This window comes from Oryctolagus cuniculus, chromosome 10 (assembly GCF_051225735.1).
Source record: "Oryctolagus cuniculus isolate XC-2025 breed Fujian yellow rabbit chromosome 10, ASM5122573v1, whole genome shotgun sequence".
In the NCBI taxonomy this organism is placed as follows: Eukaryota; Metazoa; Chordata; class Mammalia; order Lagomorpha; family Leporidae; genus Oryctolagus; species Oryctolagus cuniculus.
The window spans coordinates 66438521-66462839 of record NC_142876.1 but is presented as its reverse complement, the minus strand read 5'-3'; the positions used below and the strand labels follow the sequence as shown (position 1 = coordinate 66462839).

The following is a 24319-nucleotide window of genomic DNA, read 5'->3' as shown; positions in this document are numbered from 1 at the left end:
AAAAGAAAAAGAACCAGGAATTTTTTTTTAATTTAAAAAATCTATTTATTTTATTTGAAAGGCAGAGTGATAGAGAAAGGGAGAGACAGAGAGAGATCCTCTATCTGCTGGTTCGTTCGCTCTCCCAAATGGCTGCAATGGCTAAACTGGGCTGGTCGGCAGCCAGGAGTCAGGAGCCTCCTCTGGGCCTCCCACGTGGGTGCAGGGGCTCAGAGACATGGGCCATCCTCTGCTGCCCTCCCAGGCGCATTAGCAGGGAGCTAAACTGGAGCAGGCAGGAATCGAGCCAGTGTCCGTATGAGATGATGAATTCCGCTACACCACAGCTTTAGCTCCAAGGAACCAGGAATTCTAATAGCCTTAGGATGCTGTCCATTTCATTTTGTTTCCCAAGTAGATCCAGGATCACTGAGTTCACATCCTCAGAGCTTTATCTCGAGAGGGCAAAGGGCATTACTTCTCTAGCTCTGGCTTGAAAATTCCCAGGGTAGGAATCTTGCAGGCCTACACCCTTGAACAAATCAGCATGGTCAGAGAGTTAAGTTCATGTGACCGGTTTAGCTTGAAAAAGATGATTATACATGGGAATAGAAAAAGATGGAAGAGGGAATGGGCAGATAACAATAGCACAGCTCTTTCGGCCAGGTGAGGTAGTCCCACCTGTTAGCTCTAGAACACATCACACTCTTGTCCATTTATTTGTTCACATGTCTTCTGCACCAGCCCATGCTTCCTTACAGGAGGGTGTGAGCACAGGTACTGCATTGTCATAACTCCAAATGACACGGGCTTTGTAGTCAAGAGAGGAGTATGTTACATTCTTGCTTTCCCCTTTATTAACAGTGTGGCTTTGGAGCAGCCATAGCTTCCTCATTGGTCTTCTGTGGCCTGTGACATGATTGCTGACGTGTTGTAGCAGCTGCGAATGTTAGTTACTGTCCTTCCTCTTTGGAAAGTGCCTGTCACAGTTGCATGTCCTTACTATGTTTGTAAGTGAGCGAGTCCATAAATGAAATGTCCTTAGTGATTTCCTTGGCATTTACTTATAAACCAGGATGCCAATAGGATTATGGTGAAGATTAAAGTGAGATAATAGACTAAAAGTACTTCCAACCGGGCCCAGATCATAGCAGGTACTTTATTTTTCCCTTTTATTTTATAAAAATGTTTATTTTTTATTCATAGATTTTATTAATCATAGCATTTCATTTATAGAGTTCTTTCCATCCTCCGATTTAGACTTTTCCTAGCAAAAATAGTCTGTGGTAAATAACTAGGCCTAAGCAGAAGTTAATTTAATTTTTATAACTTAGGCAATAAAATGAACAAGCTAAAATGCTATCTAATCTGTTGCACTCAGGTAATGATCTCCTTTTCAAGATGGGTTGGACTTGGGTAGAATATCCACACCAGTCAATCGCTGTTGGGCAGATCAGGATTTCCATACTTCGTAACTTCCACAGGCAGGTTCATATTTTCAGCCCCTTTATGCATTCGGTTCTTCTCTGCATTCACGTCTCTCCCTTGGAAGCTCAATTGGCGCTGGTGTACTTGGGGACGGCCTTGGGGCTCTCAGACACAGCACGCCCGGCCAGCTCAGGCTGCAGCAGACGCATGCGCCGTGTGGATCTCCCCGGATGTGAGGGCGGAGCGCTGATTGTAATGAGCCGAGAGCCACGCCTCACCAGCGGTGTGCTCCAAGATGTCACTGAGGAAGGGAGCATGATGCCCATGGCCTTGGACGAGATGCTGGTTTCACAGCACACCTGCTTCAGCACAGCACACGTAGACTGAGTAGCTCTCTTTGCGGTTACATTTTTGCTTCTTGCCATCCTTCTGGGTCTTAGTCACTGCCTTCTTAGGGGCCGGTGGGAATTGGTGGGTTCAGGCGCCATGATGTTAAGTATTACAGCAGTAACACAAATACTTGTGGTGCAGGGGGGTGGGGGTGGGAACCCATAATAAGTACTTTAAGGACAGGTGCCGTTTTAGAGAGGCAATCCTTTGAAATCAGGATGGTACATTCGATCTCTTGTAAGATCTGTTGTTTGGGTTGACATTGTTACACCAGTGGCACACACAGAAATGACATCTAAGCAGTACAGCCAAGAGCTTGTTCTTCATCACAACTGTGACAGATACAGTCTCTACCTGTGGCACAAGCGACAAGAGATGGTGTCAGAATAGAGTACTTCCTGGGGCCGGCGCTGTGGCATAGTGGGTAAAGCCACTGCCTGCAGTGCCAGCATCCCATGTGGGCACCAGTTCAAGTACCGGCTACTCCACTTCTGACCCAGCTCTCTGCTGTGGCATGGAAAGCAGTAGAGGATGGCCCAAGTCCTTGGGCCCCTGCACCCACGTGGGAGACCTGGAAGAAGCTCCTAGTTCCTGGCTTCGGATTGGTTCAGCTCTGGCCATTGTGGCATTTGCGAAGTGAACCAGTGGATGGAGGACCTCTCTTTCTCTCTGCTTCTTCCTCTCTCTGTCTGTAACTCCACCTCTCAAATAAATAAATTTTTTTTTTAAGAAAAGAGTGTTTCATAACAAGGGTCTTTCCTAAGATGCTGTCAGTGTAATGCAAACGATGGATCTGGTGACTGTCAAGTGGAGAGGTTAAAGGCATTTTATAAGCCCAGGATGTGAAGAGCCACAGCTTTTGTGCTTGCATATCTTTTATTTATTTTTTTAAAAGATTTATTTATTTATTTGAAAGTCAGAGTTACACAGAGAGAGGAGAGGCAGAGAGCAAGAAAGAGGTCTTCCATCCCATGGTTCACTTCCCAATTGGCCGCAACAACCAGAGCTGCACTGATCTGAAGCCAGAAGCCAGGAGCTTCCTCCAAGTCTTCCACACAGGTGCAGGGGCCCAAGGACTAGGGCCATCTTCTACTGCTATCCCAGGCCATAGCAGAGAGCTGGATCAGAAGTGGAGCAGCCGGGTCTCAAAGTGGTGCCCATATGGGATGCCAGTGCTTCAGGCCAGGGCATTAACCTGCTGTGCCACAGAGCTGGCCTCGATTTTTATTTTTTTAAAAAGATTTATTTATTTATTTGAAAGACAGAGTTACAGAGAGGCGGAGGCAGAGAGAGAGAGGGAGAGGTCTTCCATCCACTGGTTCACTCTCCAAATGGTCACAATGGCTGGAGCTGGGCTGATCTGAAGCCAGGAGCTTCTTCTGGGTTTTCCACGCAGGTGCAGGGGTCCAAGGACTTGGGCCATCTTCTACTGCTTTCCCAGGCCATAACAGAGAGCTGGATTGGAAGTGGAGCAGCTGGGACTTGAACTGCTGCCCATATGGGATGCCGGCACTGCAGGTGGTAGCTTTACCCACTACGCCACGGTGCCAGTCTCCCTTGCATACCTTTTAGATTTGCTATTTTGGAAAATAATGAGGCTAGTGACAAAGAATATCACTATTTCATTGTGAGCCTTCCTTTTTTTTTTTTTTTCCCAAAGCGAAAAGTTTTGAACACTAGCTTGGACTCACAATGGAGCGTTGATTCTGCTTTTTCTAGAATAGTGCTACCAACAGAACTTTCTGATGGATGGGCCTGTTCTTTACTTGCGCTGTAGAAGACAACAGCCTCTAGCCACGTGTGCTCCTACTGAGCACCTGAAACGTGCGAGTGTGACTAAGAAACTGAACTTTTTTTTTTTTTATTTGAGAGGTGGGCGTGGGTGGGTGGAAGGGAGATAGATGGGGAGAGCTTCCATCTGCTGATCCACTCCTTTTAGGAGTGAATCTATAATCTATATCGTTAACTGCCAGTTCTGAGATTTAAGCCCTGCCAGGTTTGGAGCAGTTTTCCTGGCCCATCCACACTAAGGTTGCAGTACCAGAACACGGAAAACTTGCAGTGCCCACTGAGTTTCCTGCAGGCAGAGCCGTCGGGGAGGAGGGTGCTGCTGGGCAGTGCCTTGTGCTTCCTCTGCCATCTGTCCATGTGCGAGGCTCCAGAGTGGGCAGAGCAGACTGGCAGGATCTGGAGCCCAGCTGGTGCTGCTGTGGAATTCACACAGTGGACTTTCAAGAGCTCAGCACTCATGAGAGGGTAGAAGTAGTTCTTTGTCTGGTTAAAATGAGCTTTTCCAGTGAGTCATTAAAGAGTAAGCTCTTTCACCATATACATTAATATGCTCAGGGTGAGTGAAAGAAAGTAGTAAGTGGGGCATAATGCTGGGGGATCAACGTTCCCAACATGAGCTTCTGTTCAGGTGCAAAAACAGCTCAAAACAGCAGTGCCACACTGGCATAAATTATATATACACACATTTAAATATAGATAAATGTTACTATTACTTATAAAATATATAAAATATAAACATACAAATACAACTAACTGTTAGTATTATTTCGAAAATATATAAAATATAAATAAAATATAAATATGACAAAATGTTAATATTGTTCAGAAATACATAAATATAAATTGACCCAATAAAATCAATACCAGACTTGTTTTTCATTATTCATTCAAAATATGCTAAAGAGCTAAGATGCTTAAAACCAACTGTAGTTTTTTTTTTTTTTTTTGACAGAGTGGACAGTGAGAGAGAGAGATAGAGACAAAGCTCTTCCTTTGCCGTTGGTTCACCCTCCAATGGCTGCTGTGGCCGGCGCACCGTGCTGATCTGATGGCAGGAGCCAGGTGCTTCTCCTGGTCTCCCATACGGGTGCAGGGCCCAAGCACTTGAGCCATCCTCCACTGCACTCCCGGGCCACAGCAGAGAGCTGGCCTGGAAGAGGGGCAACCGGGACAGAATCCGGCGCCCTGACCGGGACTAGAACCCGGAATGCCACCCGGAGTGCCAGCACCGCAGGCAGAGGATTAGCCTAGTGAGCCATGGCACCGGCCTCTGTGGTTTCAATCTTTGTTGAAGCTCTTGATTTCCTAGGTGAATAAAATGCATACATCAAAATGTACAGTTTTAAAGATGCACTTATGGCCTACTGTGTATTTTTTTAGGGAGGTACTTTTTATTCTTCTAAGATTTATTTATTTGAAAGGCAGAGTTACAGAGAGAGAGAGAGATGGATCTTCCATCCACCAGTTCACTCCTCAAATGCCTGCAATGACCGGGCTGGGCTGGACCAAGCCAGGAGCCAGAAGTTTCTCTGGGTCTCCCACATAGATGCAGGGTTCCAAGTACCTGGGCCATCCTCCACTGCCCTGCCCAGGCCGTCAGCAGAGAGCTGGACTGGAAGTGGAGCATTCAGGACAGGAGCGTCTAGTTTCTAACCACTTCAGGCACCCCCAGACCGGCTGTATTCAAAGCTCTGCCACGATTTTCCAAGGGTATACATCAAGGCAGATAACTTGGTATTTGCTAAGTTTCAGTTTTTCCATCTGCAAGGGGGACATAATAATATAACCTATCTGTTGAGGACAGAGTGAGGATCAAAATAAACAGTGTAGTGCATTATAGTTCTTAGCCAATACTTGTGCACAATGAGTGCTCAACTACATGTCAGCTACTTTTTTTATATTTTAAGGGAAAGTTTACATTCACTGAAATGTTAACAACATGAAAATATTTATTTGCAAGGCAGAGAGACAGAGCAAGAGAAAGAGAGATGGAGAATTCCCAGCTGCTGGTTCACTGCCAAAATGATTGCACCAGCAGATGGCAGAGTAGAGGAGTTGATAGTACTGGCCGGGTCAAAGCCAGGAGCTGGGAACACAACACAGATCTCTTGTGTGTGTGGCAAGGACCCAATTATTTGAGCTATTGCCAGTGCCTCCCACAGTCTGCATTAGCAGGAAGCAGGCATCAAAAAGTGAAGCCAGGAATTGAACCTAGGCCCTTGGATGTGGCACATGGGCATCCTAACTGGCATCTTAACTGCTGGGTCAAATGTCCACTCCCCTCTCCTGTACATTTTTTAATAAGTGAGTATACTAATGCAACCCTTACCCCCAGCAAGGTAAGGACCATTTTTGTCACCCAGAAAATTCTCCAGATATCTTCCCAGTCCACCCCTGCCACTGTTATAAATATTTTCACCACAGATTACCTTTGCCTTTCAAGTAAATGGAATCATACAGTAGGCACTCTTGTGTCACATATTTGCAATCAGGTAATATATTCATTCACATGCCTTAAAATTGAAAATGTACATTTTAAAACTCGTGGGCAAAAAGTAACATGTTTCCCTTCCATCCCTGATCCCTGGTCACCCAGTCTTCTCTTGAGGCAAACAATGTTATTAGTTAAATGTGGACCTATCCCATAGCTGCTATTACTAATACAGGTGTTTGTACAAGACACCTTGAAAAATCAGTCTTAAAAGGTTACCCAGGCTGGTGCCGCAGCTCAATAGGCTAATCCTCCGCCTGCGGCGCCAGTACTCCGGGTGGCACCCGGGATTCTAGTCCCGGTCAGGGCGCCGGATTCTGTCCCGGTTGCCCCTCTTCCAGGCCAGCTCTCTGCTGTGGCCCGGGAGTGCAATGGAGGATGGCCCAAGTGCTTGGGCCCTGCACCCACATGGGAGACCAGGAGAAGCACCTGGCTCCTGGCTTCGGATCAGCGTGGTGGGCCGGCCGCAGCGGCGGCCATTGGAGGGTGAACCAATGGAAAAAGGAAGACCTTTCTCTCTGTCTCTCTCTCTCACTGTCCACTCTGCCTGTCAAAAATAAATAAATAAATAAATAAATAAATAAATAAATAAAGGTTACCCAAAGAATCCTGTGACACCCCAGATAAGACAAGATAATCGGTTTTTAAATGATTTTTACTTTTAGACATTAATTCCTACTGTCGGATTGTGACACTCTACCTTCCCACGATTTAGGCAACCTTTAAAGCACATCTAGGTCCAGTCCTAGCATCTGTGATTCTCATTCACTGAACGAAAATGAAAATACAACTGTGAACCAAACAAAACAAAGCTCCTGGCCTGACGGAACTAATAGTTTGGTGGAGGAAACAAGTACAAATTCACCAAAATAATCCTACAGTTAGAGTTTCATGCAGCATGGCAGGAGTAAGGGAGTAGGGCAGGGAGGTCAGAAGGTGCTTCTTGGAGTTGGAGACCTCTCTGAGGCCAAGCTGGAACAGAGCCTGCGGAGGGAGGGAGCTGGTGAATAGGAGGGAATGCAAGAGGCCAGCTTGGCGGGAACCAAGAGGGCAGGATGGAGTGCGGGCGGAGGCCGAGATACCCGGGGCAGGTGGGCAAGGTGCTTGCCCAGCCACGCCTTGGCCAGTCAGGCTGTCTTTTGGGACAGAATAGGAAGCTATGGAAGTGGTTTGTGCTAGGAATGACAGGGTCAAGGTTGCATTTACAAAAAGTCACTTTCTATGTTGTGTAAAAGATTACAGAGGGGCTATCAGGGGATACCGGTAAGCCCATTAGGAGACGTGCAGGTGAAGGCAGCTAAGACAATGGTGCTGATGGAGAAGACAGAAGAGGTGGGATTCAGGGAAAACTTGGCAGATAAAAACCAACAGGATTTTCTGATGAGATAAATACGGGAGAGAGAGGTAGGTGATGTAGAATGTCTTCGTTTTCTTAGACAAGATGGATTTGGTGGAGATGAAATTGTGCATTGAAATTGACTTTGTGGTGTGACCTGAGGTTATGCAAAATATGTGCTTCAGTTAAATTTCAAGTTTTCATTTTCATTTTGTTGAAAAAACCCGAGTTGTTTTTCTGAAATGCTTGCTGCAGTGGAACGCCTTCTGGAGACTACGTCTGACAAACTTGAATTAGAAAATAACCAGAGATACCAAGTTTCTGCTCAGATATCTTGGAGCATTTTATGCTGATAATTTGTTATCATTTTTTGTCACATGAGAGTGGTTTATACTCTACTACTTCTCTTGCCTTTTTTCCTGGCGTGAGGCTGGAATTAAGGGGCCGTGTCTGTCCCAAATGGAGCGCTTTCCTTCCAAGGGCTTCTTCGTTGATGCGGGCTGGCTGCCTGTGGGACCCGGGCCCCGCGCCGGGCGGCGGTTGACACGGCGCGGGGCCGGGGGGCGGCGGAGTCCTGCAGCCGGCGCGGTGCGCCTGAGGACGCGGGGCGGACGGCCCGCGGAGCCGAGAGCCGGGCCGAGGCGCTGACCTGGCGGCGGGACGGGACGACTGGTGTTCCTGGGGAAACTGAGCCCTCACCACCACCTTCGAGGACACAGCTCCGTTCCCTCTGGGTGACCCGAGGAGAAGTCACCTGCGTCCGTTACTTGCAAAGTTGTTATCTCTGGCCTAGGGGAGGCCGGCATGGTGCTGGTTCCAGACAAGTGTTGGATAAGCCAGGGGTGCCAGGTGACTCCCCACGATGCACCCGAGGAGCATTTGTAGCCATCAGCTTATGACTTAGCGGGGCAAGCCTCAAATTAACCGCGAGATTTCCAGTAGGTTGGATTGTGCTGCCGGTGATTGTCTTACAGTTGCTGTGATTTCTCTATGTCTTTCTGTCTGTCTTTTGGTTGTTTTTGATCATCTTGGTTGCTATTTTTAATGTGGCATAGATAGGTAGCCAACTAGTTAGGACTACGGATCCTGACAGAGAAGCAGCTAGTTAGGTCTTCGGAGCCGGAAGCTCCACCCTTAACTGTCAATCAAAACTTCCGTTTTCTGGTAGCGCACCTGTTACCTGTAGGCCTAGGTCGCAGAGGCTTTAAGAGGAGTGGGAGGTAGGAGGCTGGCGTCTTTTTCTCGGTGGCCTATGCCGCAGCTCCGGTCTGTTTGGCACTCGTTTTTTCTTTGGGTAAGGGCAGGAACGTTTCCGCTTTCCTGCCTCCCTGTATCTGGACAGTTGGTCCCCCACTGCAAAGCAGGCTGTTCTTGTTTGCGCACACCGGCCGTCTCCGCTTAGTTCTGTCTTCGCGGAAGACAGAAGCCTGGTTTAAAATTCAGGAAGTTCATTGCCTACAGCATTTCCAGTGGAGACCCAACCAAATCTTTCAGAAAGGTTCCCTCGCTTTCCACCTATGTATGCGTTAGGGATGATGAAAAAAAACACAGCTTTTGTGGGTCGCAGTGTGGGGTAATAAACGCCTTTCTTTATTGAGGGTGAATCCAGTGCTTCGTGAAGTTAGAGGAGAATCATCTCTCTGTAGTTTCTGTGTTCTCGGCTGGTGTTAGCAGTTTTCTTTTTGCCCTGGAATTTTATTAGTAGAATGTCATCATTGTACCAGAAGCTCTCTTTCTGTTCTGAAATGCTAGCCCTGTGGTCTCTAAGAACTCTGTGTCCAGGAAATGCTAGGAAACTTGTGTGGAAGTACAATCAAACAGTTCACAAGTCTAATGCGCAGGTGATGAGTTTTTACTAAGTGACCCACACAGATAAAAAAAATAGAACATTAGTAGGTTGGGGTATACCCGGGAGAGGAAAGGTTGGTTTTTGAGGCTTGTGGATGTTGAAACTTTAGTATTAGCTTTTGTGGTTATATCAGTTAGCAAGCAATGCTTACTCTGGTCTCCCCACATCCTTGCTGATGCTTTTCCGTTTAGAAAATTGTTGCTATTCTGGTTAGAGATGTGGTTCTATAGCGATGTGGTTTTATTTTTCATTTCCTGGGATTGAGGTTGAGTAGCTTTTACTGACCATTCCTGTGTCCTCTTGTGAAACCCTGTAAATTATTTTTGCTTGATTTTCATTGATATGCTTATTTTTCAATTGATTTATAATTCTTTATTTGGAATCTGAGCCCCTTCTAGTCTATATTTTGCCTTTGTCCTTTCCACTGTATTTTAATCTTCTAATGGTGTGTTTTTGAGAAATCAAATTTTTAATTCTTTTTAAAAAGATCTTATTCATTTGAAAGTTAAAGTTACAGGAAGAGATGACTGCTTTCCTCGGGTCATTAGCAGGGAGCTGGATCAGAAGTGGAACAGCTGGGACACAAACCAGCACCCATATGGGATGCTGGTGCCTTTACCAGTATGCCATGATACTGGCCCTGGCTACTGCTTTTTGTGTACTGTTTAAGAAATCTGGGGGCCAGCGCTGTGGCGTAGTGGGCTAAGCCTCCACTTACATATGGGCGCCGGTTTGTGTCCTGGCTGCTCCTCTTCTGATCCAGCTCCCTGCTAATGGCCTGGGAAAGCAGTGTGGGATGGGCCAAGTGCTTGGGCCCCTGCACACACAAGGGAGACCCAGAGGAAGTGCTTGGTTGCCGGTTTCAGATCGGCCCAGATCTGGCCGTTGCAGCCATTTGAGAACTGAACCAGCAGATGGAAGACCTTTCTCTCTGTCTCTTCCTCAATCTGTCTGTAATGCTACCTCTCAAATAAATAAATAAATAAAATGTTTTAAAAATATAAAAAAACTGCACTAGCTTATGAAGATATTTTTCTGTGTTGTAGACATTTTATTTTACTTTTTGTATTTAAGGTATACAATTTACAGTTAATTCCATATAGATTGTAGGGATTCAAGATTTACTCTGTATGGGGATGGTGCTGTGGCGTAGTAGGTAAAGCTGCTGCTTGTGGTGCCAGCATCCCATATGGATGCTGGTTGGACTCCTGGCTGCTACACTTTTCATTCAGCTCCCTGCTAATGGGCCTAGGAAAGCAGCAGAGAGTGGCCCAAGTGCCTGGGCCGCTAAACCTGCACAGGAGACATGGAAGAAGCTCCTGGCTCCTGGCTTCTGATTAGCTCAGCTCTGGCCATTGCAGCTATTTGCGTAGTGAGCCAGCATATGGAAGATCTCCCTCTCACCTCTCCCTCCCTCCCTCTCTCTCTCTCTCTTTCTCTCTGTAACTGCATTTCAAATAAATAATCTTTTTAAAAAAGATTTACTCTTTATAATATGGATATCTATCTGCCCATCAATTTCTATGAATTTTGTAACCGAAATTGAATCTATTTATTACTTTGGGGAGAACTGACATCTTAACAATGTTAAGTCTTTCAATTTATGAACATGGTAGAGTGCCCCATTTTTTAAGCTCTTTTAAAGTTTCTTAATGTTTTACAGTATTTTGTGTAGAAGTTTTGCATATCTTTTGTTATTTATTCTTTATTTATTTTTATTTATTTTTTGACAGGCAGAGTGGACAGTAAGAGAGAGAGAGACAGAGAGAAAGGTCTTCCTTTTTTCTGTTGGTTCACCCCTCAATGGCCGCTGCAGCTGGCATGCTGCAGCCAGCGCACCAAGCTGATCTGAAGCCAGGAGCCAGGTGCTTCTCCTGGTCTCCCCTGGGGTGCAGGACCCAAGGACTTGGGCCATCCTCCACTGCACTCCCTGGCCACAGCAGAGAGCTGGACTGGAAGAGGAGCGACCAGGACTAGAACCCGGTGTGCTGGCGCCGCAGGCGGAGGATTAGCCTTTTGAGCCGTGGCGCCGGCCTATTCTTTTTTTTTTTTTTTTTTTTTTTTGAGATTTATTTATTTATTTGAAAGAGTTACACAGAGAAGGAGAGGCAGAGAGAGGGAGGCCTTCCATCTGCTGGTTCACTCCCCAATTGCCAGCAATGGCCGGAGCTGAAGCCAGGAGCTTATTCCCAGTCTCCCACATGGGTGCAGGGACCCAAGGACTTGAGCAACCCTCTGCTGCTTTCCCAGGCCATAGCAGAGAGCTGGATTGGAAGTGGAGCAGCCAGGACTTGAACTGGCACTGTAGGCAGCAGCTTTACCCACTATACCACAGTGCCCTTGTTATTTATTCTTACGTATTTGATGTTTCACACTTTATTACAAATGATAATTTTACACTTGATCTTAGCTAAAAGGCCAAGAAGCAATTACAAATAATAATAATTTTAAAATAGTTGTGACCAGCATATAGAAATACAATTGAATTATTTCTTCAGTTTGCTCTGGGATTATTTTAAATTGATTCTAGCTATGATTTCTTTAATAAATTATGTCTTTATTTATGACTGAGTCCAAATTATACCTTGTCTTCTTTATCATTGTAACTAAGTTTTGCATGGTCTTCGTTTTCACGCCGTATCCCTAGTGTCGAGGACTGAAGTCTATCCACAGTCATTGTGTGGGACTATGGGGATATGAAGCTGAGTGAGGTTATGCACTTGCCCTTAAGGAGCTTAGAGACTGGTGGGTGTAGTAGAAGTGAAAGACCATTTCTCTCCACAGGGGGAAGTACCCTGCTGGAAATTGGTTTGCAGCATGCATAGAGGGCCCTTGAATCAAACTGGGGGGAGTGGGAGGGGGAAAGGGGCTCCTCCTTACCTGCCGCTTCACTTTTCAGTTTCAGTTGCATATATGCAAGCAAGACCCTAAACTATTACCTGGAAAATTCCAGAAGCAAACAACTCCTAGGTTTTGAATTGTGTGCTGTTTTGAGTCACTTGATGGAATTTCACTGTCCTGTCTGGGCTGTGAATCCTTTGTCCAGCATAACCACACAGTATGCACTACTTAGAGCCCAACAGCCACTTTAGCAAGCACCTCCTATCTTTTTTTTTTTTTTTTTTTTTTTTTTTTTTTTTTTTGACAGGCAGAGTGGACAGTGAGAGAGAGAGACAGAGAGAAAGGTCTTCCTTTGCCGTTGGTTCACCCTCCAATGGCCGCCGCGGCCGGTGCGCTGCGGCCGGCGCACCGCGCTGATCCGATGGCAGGAGCCAGGAGCCAGGTGCTTTTCCTGGTCTCCCATGGGGTGCAGGGCCCAAGCACCTGGGCCATCCTCCACTGCACTCCCTGGCCACAGCAGAGGGCTGGCCTGGAAGAGGGGCAACCGGGACAGAATCCGGCGCCCCGACCGGGACTAGAACCCGGTGTGCCGGCGCCGCTAGGCGGAGGATTAGCCCAGTGAGCCGCGGCGCCGGCCAGCACCTCCTATCTTGATATTGCCCTAACTCCTACTTGCTTCACAGTGGCCCCAAAGGGCAAGAGTAGTGTGGGTGATAATTTGGATATGCCAGTGAGAAGCTGTAAAGAACTTCCTTTAAGTGAAAAGGTGAAAGGTCATGACTTAATAAGGAAGGAAAAAGGGGCCAGCACTGTGGCACAGTGGGTTAAAGCCCTGGCCTGAAGTGCTGGCATCCTATATGGGCACCGGTTCAAGTTCCGGCTGCTCCTCTTCCGATCCAGCTCTCTGCTATGGCCTGGGAAAGCAGGAGAAGATGGCCCAAGTCCTTGGGCCCCTGCACTCGCGTGGGAGACCCAGAAGAAACTCCTGGCTCCTGGCTTCACATCGGCGCAGCTCCAGCCGTTGCGGCCATTTAGGGAGTGAACCATCAGATGGAAGACCCCTCTCTTTCTCTCTCTCTCTGCCTCTGCTTCTGCCTCTCTGTAACTCTGTCTCTCAAATAAATACATAAATCTTTAAAAAAATAAGGAAAAAATTGTAAGCTGAGGTTGCTAGATCTGTGGTAGGAACCGATTCCCTATAAAATTGTGAAGAAAGAGGAAATTTGTGCTGGTTTTGCTGGTACAGCAGACTGCCAGAGTTGTGGTCCTAATGTGTGGTAAGTTCTTAGTTCAGATGGGAAGGGTGTTGTACGAGGTTTTGAACTTCCACCAGGGGGCTTGCGATGTGTCCCCCGAGGATAAGGAGGGATGTGCTGGATGGGCTTAGTCCTGAGATCTGGGCAAACAAAATGGACTGTGGGTCTGGGCTGCTGTTTGCTGAACACACTTTTGCTTAATCCCTTGGCTTTCAGTTTTGATCCTTGTTCTAGTCTTTTTGAGTCTGGAATCTTTATTTTTCAGGGTTTCCAGAGAAAGCATTTTTTTTTTTTTTTGACAGGCAGAGTTAGTGAGAGAGAGAGAGAGAGAGAGACAGAGAGAAAGGTCTTTCTTTTTCCGTTGGTTCACCCCTCAAATGGCTGCTATGGCTGGCTCTGCGGCCGGCGCACTGCGCCGATCTGGAGCCAGCAACCAGATGCTTCCTCCTGGTCTCCCATCGGGTGCAGGGCCCAAGGACCTGGGCCATCCTCCACTGCCTTCCCGGACCACAGCAGAGAGCTGGACTGGAAGAGGAGCAACCAGGATAGAACCGGTGCTCCAACCGGGACTAGAACCCAGGGTGCCAGCGCTGCAGGCAGAGGATTAGCCTAGTGAGCTGCAGCGCCGGCCCAGAGAAAGCATTTTTGAGGAGCTAGGGATGGTGGTGTAAAAGGGAACCTGTACCTTATACAGATTTAAAGCCACTATGAAAGTCAGTCTGGAAATTCCTCAGAAACCTGAATATAACCCTACCATACAACCCAGCCACCCCACTCCTTGGAATTTACCCAAAGGAAATTAAATTGGTAAACAAAGCGGTCTGCATCTTAATGTTTATTGCAGCTCAATTCACAATAGCTAAGACCTGGAATCAACCTAAATGCCCATCAACAGTAGACTGGATAAAGAAATTATGGGATGTGTACTCTATAGAATACTATACAGCAGTAAAAAACAATGAAATCCGGTCATTTGCAACAAAATGGAGGAATTTGGAAAACATCATGCTGAGTGAAATAAGCCAGTCCCAAAGGGACAAATATCATATGTTCTCCCTGATCGGTGACAACTAACCGAGCACCAAAAAGGAAACCTGTTGAAGTGAAATGGACACTATGAGAAACAGTGACTTGATCAGCCCTTGCCCTGACTGTTGATGAACAACTTAATACTTTATCCCTTTTAGTATTTTTTTGTTCTACTTAATACTATTGGTTGAACTCTGTAATTAATACACAATTATTCTTAAGTGTTGAAATTTAACTGAAAAGTGATCCCTGTTAAATATAAGAGTGGGAATAAGAGAGGGAGGAGATGTACAATTTGGGACATGCTCAATCGCACTTGCCCTAAATGGTAGAGTTAGAAACGTGCCAGGGGATTCCAATTCAATCTCATCAAGGTGGCATGTACCAATGCCATCTCACTAGTCCAAGCAATCAATTTCTGTTCACAATTGATCATAATGATAGGACTAAGAGTCAAAGGGATCACTTAAACAAGACTAGTGTCTGCAAATACTAACTGATAGAATAAAAAAGGAGAGAACGATCCAACATGGGAAGCGGGATACACAGCAGACTCATAGAATGGCAGATGTCCTAAACAGCACTCTGGCCTCAGAATCAGCCCTTAAGGCATTCAGATCTGGCTGAAAAGCCCCTGAGAGTATTTTAGGCATGGAAAGCCAAGAAACTGTGGCAAAAAAAAAAAAAAAAAAAAAAAAAAACCACCACCAAAAAACCTATATGAAAGATCTCTGTGAGTGAGATCCCAGTGGAAAGAACAGGTCATCAAAGAAGGAGGTACCTTTCTCTGAAGGGAGGAGAGAAGTTCCACTTTGACTATGACCTTGTCTAAATAAGATCAGAGTCAGCAAACTCAAAAGGCCTCCATAGCCTTGGCAACTCATGACAAGAGCCTAGGGTGATTACTGACACCATAAACAAGAGTGTTAATTTGTTAACAAGAGTCACTGTGCACTTACTCCTCACATAGGATCTCTGTCCTAAATGTGCTGTACATTGTGATTTAATGCTATAACTAGTACTCAAACAGTATTTTACACATTATTTTCTGTGTGGGTGCAAACTGTTGAAATCTTTACTTAATATATGCTAAACTGATCTTCTGTGTATAAAGATAATTGAAAGTGAATCTTAATGTGAATGGAAGGGGAGAGGGAACAGGAGATGGGAGGGTCATGGGTGGGAGGGAAGTTACGGGTGGGAAAGCCATTGTAATCCATAAGCTGTACTTTGGACATTTATATTCATTAAATAAAAGTTAAAAATAAAAGCCACTACTGTTCTTCTGAGCCCATGCCTTTCCCCCAGTGACCTGGATGCTGAGGTCCTGAGCCCATCATGGGTTCAGCGAGTGAGCCAGATCACCTGCTCCGTCACCCTTCTGCGGACTGGTAGGTTCCGCTTCCTCTCCTCCTCAGTCATTTCTTTCTCCCTCTCTTTTCTTGCCATAGCTGTCTCTTACCTGTCTGAGAATGTTAAAGATAATTCTTTTAAACTTTCATTCCGTGCATAGTTTTTTTCCCAGTTACTTTTCTTCTGTTTAGTGTCGTCCCAACAGTAGAGAACCTTCTCACAGGTCTGGTGATCTTTGGTTGTCTGTTCGTGATTAAGAGCTGACAACTAAAAGCTGATTGGAAGCCCTGAGCTTGTAAGCAGGGCTTTCTGGCTTCTGGTTCTGCCCTACACTCCAGAGTCTAAAGCAGTGGTTCTCGGCTTTGGCTGCACATTAGCATCACATGGCAGAGGCTTGAGGGGGAGAGGGCGGTGGCATTTGGCAGAGGCAGGAAAGGTGCAGCCGGCAATGTCAGCATCCCATGAGGCTGCTGGTTCGAGTCTCAGCTGCTCCACTTCCGATCCAGCTCCCTGCTAATGTGTCTGGGAAAGCAGCGGACAATGGCTCAAGTGCTTGGGCCCCTGCACCCATGTGGGAGACCCATATTAAGCTCCTGGCTGCTGGTTTCTGCCTGATCGAGCCCTGGCCATTATGGCCATTTGGGGAGTGGACTAGCAGATAGGAGTTTCTCTCTTTCTCTCTCACTTTCTTCTCTCTGTAACAATGATTTCAAATAAATAAATCTAAAAGAAAAATCACACGAGGAGCTTTAAAGAAAACTAGAGCAAATACATTAGAATCTCTGGGGATAGGGCCCATGTAGTAATAATTTTGAAAAATTCGGATGTGGCTACATAGAATAAAATGACCGCTGTTTAAATTTACAGTTTGATGATTTTTGTTGTAGCTAGTATAAGATTCAAAGTGTGGTAAAAATTCTGGAAAAAAATCCTTCATGTGCCTTTATTCTGTACCCCCACTCCTTGCCCAGAGGCGACCACCACTGTGAGGCTTATTTTAATTTGAGAGGTAGAGCTACAGACAGAGGGAGACAGAAGAGTCTTCCATCTGCTGGTTCACTCCCCAAATGGCTGCAGTGGCCAGAGCTGGGCCAATCTGAAGCCAGGAACCAGGAGCTTCTTCTGGGTCTCCCAATGAGTGCAGGGGCCTAAGCACTTGGGCCATCTTCTACTGATTTTCCAGGCCATTAGCGGAGAGCTAGATTGGAAGAGGAGCAGCTGGGACTTGAACTGGCACCCATATGGGACGCAGGTGCTGCAGGCAGAGGCTTAGCCCACTGTGCCACAGTGCAGGCCCCTGCATCTTTTTTTTTTTTTAATTTTTAAAAGATTTATTTATTTGAAAGAGTTACACAGAGAGAGAAGGAGAGCCAGAGAGAAGGAGAGAGAGAGGTCTTCCATCTGATGGTTCATTCCCCAATTGGCAGCAACGGCTGGAGCTGCGCCAATCTGAAGCCAGGAGTCAGGAGCTTCTTCTGGGTCTCCCACCTGGGTGCAGGGGCCCAAGGGCTTGGGCCATCTTCTACTGCTTTCCCAGGCCACAGCAGAGAGAGCTGGATCAGAAGCGGAGCAGCCAGGACATGAACCAGCACCATATGGGATGCTGGCACTGCAGGCGGCTGCTTTACCTGCTATGGCACAGCTCTGGTTCCTCCAAATTCTTTTTAGAAGTATTCATTATTCCAGAATCTTATAATCTCAAGATTGGAAATAATTTGAAAGAGAATCCATTCTAGTGAGTTATTTGATACTTTCTGTAAAGTAGTAGTCAAGCCTAAAATGAGGGAAACTCTGGAAAAATGGATTGGGCTGTGAATCTCTGTAGGTAACTGGAGCTCTGTATGTGCATTAAGTAAATAGTAGATTTGCATGTTTGTAATACATAATAAAATGTATTCAAAAGTCATCATAGGTTTGTCATTTCAGTTACTAGTATTTAAATCCAACTATTGTCATGGGGAGAGATAGTACTTAGGATTTTTTTATTTTGAAAAAAGTTTCTGTATCAGAAAAAATGGGAAACTATTGTTAAAAATGAAGTTATAGAGATCTTAGTTTATAATTAACATACAGTGATTAGTTTATTAACATTTCTATTAGTAATTCTAATAGCTTAGTTATTCTTTGCCTCTGTATTTTGATTTTCTTTAAAACAGTACTACAATAAGTTTCTAAATGCCACTCTTTGAGATGGAGTATTTTACCCTGAAGTTCATGATAAAATTAAATTATTCTCAATAGGTTTCCTTTTAGGCTAAGTTTATATAATTTAAAGTACTTACCTTTAAATTATGTTTATTTTCTATATCAAGATGGTCTCACGATAATGGATACTTTTTTTTTTTTCCTTCCTTCAAGATTTATTTGTATATTTGAAAGGAGAGCGACAGAGAGGGAGAACAGAGAGATGCAGTCTTCACCTGCAGGTTTACTTCCCAGATGGATGTGCTAGCCCAGGTGTGGGCCTGGCCAAACCCAGGAGCACGAAATCCATGCTGGTCTCCTGCATGTGTGGCAGAGTTGGAAATACTTGGGCCATCTTCTGCTGCCTTCCCAGGAGCATTAGCAGGGAGCTGGCTCAGGAGCAGAGCAAGCCAGGACTTGAACCTGTGCTCTGATACGGGATATTAACATCAGAAGCAGTGGCTTAACCTGCTGCATCACAGTGCCTACCCCAAGCGGATGGGTTTTGGTTTCTTTCTTTCTTTTTTCTTTATTTTTATTTTTTTGACAGACAAAGTTAGACAGTGAGAGAGAGACAGAAAGGTCTTCCTTCCATTGGTTCATCCCCCAAATAGCCGCTATGGCTGGCTCTGTGGCCGGCGCGCTGCGCCAATCCGAAGCCAGGAGCTGGGTGCTTCCTCCTGGTCTCCCATGCAGGTGCAGGGCCCAAGGACCTGGGCCATCCTCCACTGCCTTCCTGGGCCACAGCAGAGAGCTGGCCTGGAAGAGGAGCAACCAGGACTAGAACCCAGGGAGCTGGCGCTGCAGGCAGAGGATCAGCCTAGTGAGCCGTGGCGCCGGTTGGTTTCTTTATTTTTTTTTAACACGTAGCAAATAAAAATAAACATTTATGTTTAGTATACAGGATCATAAAAATTAGTAAATGACCTAGAAATTAGAAACATTGTGGATGAGTTATTAAGAAACATCAACGATCACACATTTAGCATCCCCGTATGTCAAGCATAGTGGTAGGTATTGAGGAGATAATGGTGATCTATATTCTAGTTTGACAAAGTCCTTGCTCAGAATTTGCAAACAAAAGGAAAAACAGAGCTGGCATACTTTTGTTTTTGAGGTGATGATCTTTGTAAAAGGTAATTTAGGGGCCAGCATTGTGGAATAGTAGGTAAACCTGTGGCCTGCAGTGCTAGCATCCCATATCGGCACCAGTACATGTCTCAGCTGCTCCACTTCCAATCCAGCTCCCTGCTACCAGTCTGGGAAAAGCAGCGGAGGATGGCCCAAGTGTTTGGGCCCCTGCCACCCATGGATGAAGCTCCTGGGTCCTGGTTTCTTCCTGGCTCAGCCCTGACTGTTGCGGCCATCTGGGGAGTACACCAGCGGATGGAAGACCTCTCTGTCTCTCCTTCTCCATAACTCTCTCAAATAAATTAATTAATTTAAGAAAGGTAATTTAGTGATAGTTTTTTTTTTTTTTAATTTTGAGACTTAAAAAAATTAAATTTGAAAGAGAGAGGTTTCACTCCCCAAATGCCTGTAACAGCAAGAGCTGGGCCAGACTGAACCAGGAGCTTGGAACTGAAACTGGGCTTTTCACATGGGTGGCAGGAGCCCAACTATGTCAACTACTACCTCCCAGGATGTCCATTAGCAAGGAAACTGGAATCCAGAGCAGGAGTGGAGCTGGAACGTGAACCGAGACACTCTGCTGTGGGATGAAAGTTGCACCAAATGTCCTCCCTTTGAGGCTGTTTATAACTAGTTAAGGTAAAAATGTGGCAGATGCTGATACCTAGGCAGATGGGGCCCACAAGCTGCCCACAGAGCCCCTCTTCCCTTCCCCCACGGCGTACTCTACCTTTTAAAAAGATTCAAGGTGACATAGATTGGTCTTCAAGGATCTCAGCATAAAAAGTGTACGGCTAGCCAGAGACAAAGACACAGCCAAGTTTAAAGGATTCTGCTGTGTAGAATGCGATGAGGTGGTGTCCCTTAAGGAAGCTCTGACTTACGATGGTACAGGTGCACTGTTGGGTGATTGGTCACTTTGTCTGGACATTACCTAAGGCAGAAAACGAGACAGAGGTGGTTTTGGATTCTGGAGAGGCGGACCGGATGACAGAGGCTTCGGGGATGACTCCTCAGGAGGCCATTGCCCCGGGACCGGCCAACGGGCTCTCCGCTTCAGAGATGGCCCTCCCCTGCGCGGCCCCAATATGGACTTCAGAGACCCTGACACTGGCTTAAACCTTGAACGGTCGCAACGCTCCTCAATCAAGTCGCCAATCCCAACTCTGTTATCTTGGGGGAGCCAGGCCCAGAGAGGAAGTGGTCCCCAAGGGGCAAGAATGCACTTGTGTGGGAGGGACCGGATGGAGGGAACGATGCGGCGGGGCAGGGCACGCAGCTTTCTGGGAGAGGACCGAGGGCGGCCCCTGCGCGCGTGCCCGGTTCTGGTGCTGCTCCTTTTTCTCCTTGGCCTTTTCTGTGGCCAAGACTGGCCAGACTCCAGGCGTGTCTTTGGTTTCCTCAGTGCTTCTCTTCCCACCTGCATGTCGAGTTCTGTATTGCTGTGGCTCCCAAGAAAATGACAAGCCAGACAGCGTCTTGTCTCTACGCGGCGGTGATGAGCGTGCCTGGGTGGAGGCGCCTTGCTTCCAGGGCACCGGTACAATTGCAGCTTCCTCCCCGTCCTGTTCAGGGTGCTCCCGCCTCCCCACCATCCCCAGGTGCATTATTGGGGACCCAGCAGGCTCCCAGTGGGAAGCGTAAGACCTGGAAGAGCAATGTGGAATACCAGAGGGCAGTCTGTGTCGAAGGCAACTGGAGACTCTCCAAAGCAGCTCGCTCTGCTCACAGAGCCTGGCACGGGCACTGTCTGCCGGGTCGCAGGTGGTGGTGCCGGACAGCACTGCTGAGGCTTTTGCCAGATCCCGTGTCATGTGTTTCGTGTCTCCTGCTTTTGTTTCTCTGACGCCCGGTGTAACATGATGAGAAGCCGGGCTGCCCACCACCCTCCAGTTCATGGTGAGAATGAGCCTCGAGTCTGGCACTTTATCTCACTCGGTGAATTCATAAACGTGCAGAGCTGGCAAGAGCCTTGAACAGCTTCAGATGGCTCTGCATTTCTGGGTTTGCTGCCTCATTTCGGAGACGGCCGGTGTGGTGTGGAACAGGACCGAGGCCATAGCTTTGGAGCTTGAATTCCTGACTGTGAACAAATCAATGAACAGTTCCCTAGCGCCTGAGTCTGGGTCTGGTCCAGTGGGAGCACTTGTGGGGTCAGCCGGCAGTGGGGGCTCCGAGGAGTGCCCCAGGCCCAGGTGTCCTGGCTGTGCAGTGCAGCGCATGTAGATGCTGCCTGGTGCTCCGGCCTTGGCTTCCCTTTGTCTTTGTTACAAGGTTGCAGCAATTTACAGAACACTGCTACCTCCTCCTGTCACCTTCTCTTTCTAAGAACGTTTTTTGTAACACCAGTACTTGGTTGTAATCAAACCTGATGCTTTCTGATGACCTATTTAAATCTTCAATGTGGAAAAGATTAAGATCAAAACAAGTTCAGCTAAATTTCTGGGCAATGTAGTTGACTTTTACATGTAAGAATGGAAATCCAAGCACTTAACGCATACAGCTCTGTGACAGAAAGTACATCTTTAGATAGGGAGTTTTGTAAATGATCTTCTAAATAAAAGAAAACCTCATGTAATATTTAAAAAATGCATACATGTTTTAAATCTTAATGTTTGTTTAAAAATTTTATGAGATTAAAATACTTGTGAAATGCACAGTTCTTAACTATACAATTTAATGACTTTTTTTTTTTAAAAAAAGATTTATTTATTTATTTGAAAGAGTTGCAGAGACAGAGGGAGAGAGAGAGGTAGATCTTACATCTGCTGGTTTACTCCCTAGATGGCTGTAATGGCTGGGGCTGGAGTGGGCTGGAGCCAGGTGCTTCTTACAAGTCTCCTGCCTGGGTAGCCGGGGTAAAGCCCTTGAGTCATCTTCTGCTGTTTTTCCCAGGCCATCAGCAGGGAGCAAGATTAGAAGTGGAGCAGCCAGATGCATGAACCAGTGCCATTGCAGGCTGCAGCTTTACTGGGTACGCCACAATGCTGGCCCCAGTTTAGTGAGTTTTGCTGAATGTGTACACGTGTGTGATAGCCCCTCTGATATAGGGGGTAAGGTAGCTAGCCGAGCTGGCGGCACAAACCTCAAGGCCCTGCCTCATGCAATACTATCCTGTTTGCCAGGACACCCTCTTCCCAGGATGCCTTATTTTCATCAGGGACCTAGGAAAGTATGCATATTAAGCTCCACGTGGAATTTTATGGAGGTGTCATAAATCTCCCATAAAAGGAGGTGCTGGGAGGTGCTTGTTCTCTTCAGTCAAGAGACAGGTCAGGAGGAGCTGATGGTGTACCCCTCTCTTGGCTTCGCTTCCCCTACCTCTTCTGTCTCTGACCCACTCTCTTCCACTCTTCAACTATGCCCATCTGTGTGTGCATCTGTGTGTGTGGGTGTGTTTAAAGCTTTCTTACCTTTTGAATAAACTTTATCATTTTATGCACCATATATGTGTCTGGATTTAGATGCTTTTTAAGTAAAAGACAAGGACCTGGGTTAACATTAGACGCCATTTCTCCCACATTACCTCCACCCAATGGTTCCTTTAGTTAATTCTCAGTTGTGATCTCTTTTACCGTAGATGAGTTTTTGTTGTGCTTGAACTTCACATAAATAGAATCATACTGTCTGTATTCTTCTGTGTCTGGCTTCTTTTGGTCAGAATGTTTGTGAAATTCATCCATGTTGCATGTTGGTAGTTCTTTTTTTAAGAAGTATTTATTTATTTGAGAGACAGAGTGGGGACACACAGAGAGAGGGATCTTCTGTCTGCTGGTTCACCCTCTGAATGACTGCAACAGCCAGGGTTGGGCTATTCTGAAGCCAGGAGCCAGGAACTCCATCCGGCGTGGGTGGCAGGGGCCTGAGTACTCAGGCTACCATCCACTGCCTTCCCAGGTACACTAGCAGGAAGTTGGATTGGAAACAAAGAGCTGAAACTCTGGAGGGGTGGAAGAGTTGAAATCCGGGAACTCAAACCCATCTCCCAAATGAGTGGCGAGGACCCAACTTTTGAGCCATTGTCTGTTGCCTCCTGGTGTGTGCATCAGCAGGAACCTGGAATCAGGAGCCCAGCTGGGACTTGAACCTAGACACTCAATATAGGATAAGGGTCTCCCACATGGTGTCTTAACTGTTAGTCCAAGTGCCCACCCCAGATTTCATCCCTTTTTGTGGCTGAATCTGTGTATGTGCCACATTTCTTTTTATCCATTCATCAACTGATGGACACACAGGTTGCTTCAGTTTCTCAGCTGCTGCGAATAGTGCTGGAATTAACATAGGAATACAAAGAATCTCAACAGAGTGATTTCATTTCCCTTGGGTATATACTCAGTCGTGGGATCGCCAGGCCACTTGGTAATTCTGTTTTTAGTTTGTTGAGGCACCTCCGTAATGATTTCCACAATGGTTTTATTAATTTACAGATTTAAAACTTCAAATGACTCTGTTAAATGTTGACTTTGAGCTAGATTTAATATATAGAATTTTTTAAAATTTTTTTTATACTTTGAAACTTTGTCCTTAATAGAAGAAAGAATTAATACAATAAGACAGTAAAAGACCCTTGATCATATCCAATGATCTTCTGTCAAGAGGTAACCACGATTAACAATTTCTTATTTGTGCTTCCAGGGATTTGTAGGCATAAACATCCAAATATATATTTATTTCTGCTATACTTTGTTTTTGCAATATAAATTTATACTATCATGTTTTCCAGTTGGTTCTTTTAATTTAAAGATAAATATCAATTACCTTCATTAATATTTATAAAATTGGAGTAGAAACCTTTTGAAATATCAAGTATTTTGCCAAAATATAGTTGGAGTTTAGAGTTGGTTAACATTTAGATCAAGATAATAGATAAGTCCTTTTCTTTTTGAGAAATTCATCAGGGGCCTGTGCTGTGGCTTAGCAGGTTAAGCCACTGCCTGCAATGCCAGCATCCCATATTCACTTGAACAGCAGCCTGTTAAGTCCCAGCTGCTCCAGTTAGGATCCAGCTCCCTGCTAATAGGCCTGGGAAAGCAGTGGAAGATGGCTCAAGTACTTGGGAACATTGGAAGAAGCTCCTGATTCCTAGCTTTGGATAAGCCCAGCTCCAGCCATCGAGGCCATTTGGGGTGTGAACCAGCGGATGGAATATCTCTCTCTCTCTCTCTGACTCTTCCTCTCTCTTTCTCTGTAACTCTTTCAATAAGTAAATAAATGCATCTTAAAAAATGGAATTCTACAAGCTAGTTTTCTTAATAATCTGA

The 24319-nt window shown here is 45.9% G+C and overlaps 1 protein-coding gene and 1 pseudogene across 5 annotated transcripts in view; both read left to right on the top strand.

Annotated features, from left to right (window-relative positions):
• The window catches only part of LOC108177126 (ankyrin repeat domain-containing protein 12-like), an 85908-nt gene that overhangs the window by 36294 nt on the left and 25295 nt on the right, over positions 1-24319 (top strand). The window contains exon 2 of one of the 5 annotated variants that reach the window (XR_016214643.1): positions 15699-15781. The exons of 2 other annotated variants lie outside the window; for them this stretch is intronic. The gene's annotated coding sequence lies outside the window, so the exon portion shown is untranslated. Of the gene's footprint in view, positions 1-8530; positions 8710-15698; positions 15782-24319 lie in introns of those variants that run through there. 2 more of the 5 variants (XR_016214641.1, XR_016214644.1) reach the window with 2 other exon arrangements.
• LOC138844052 (uncharacterized) lies at positions 19587-20840 on the top strand (annotated as a pseudogene).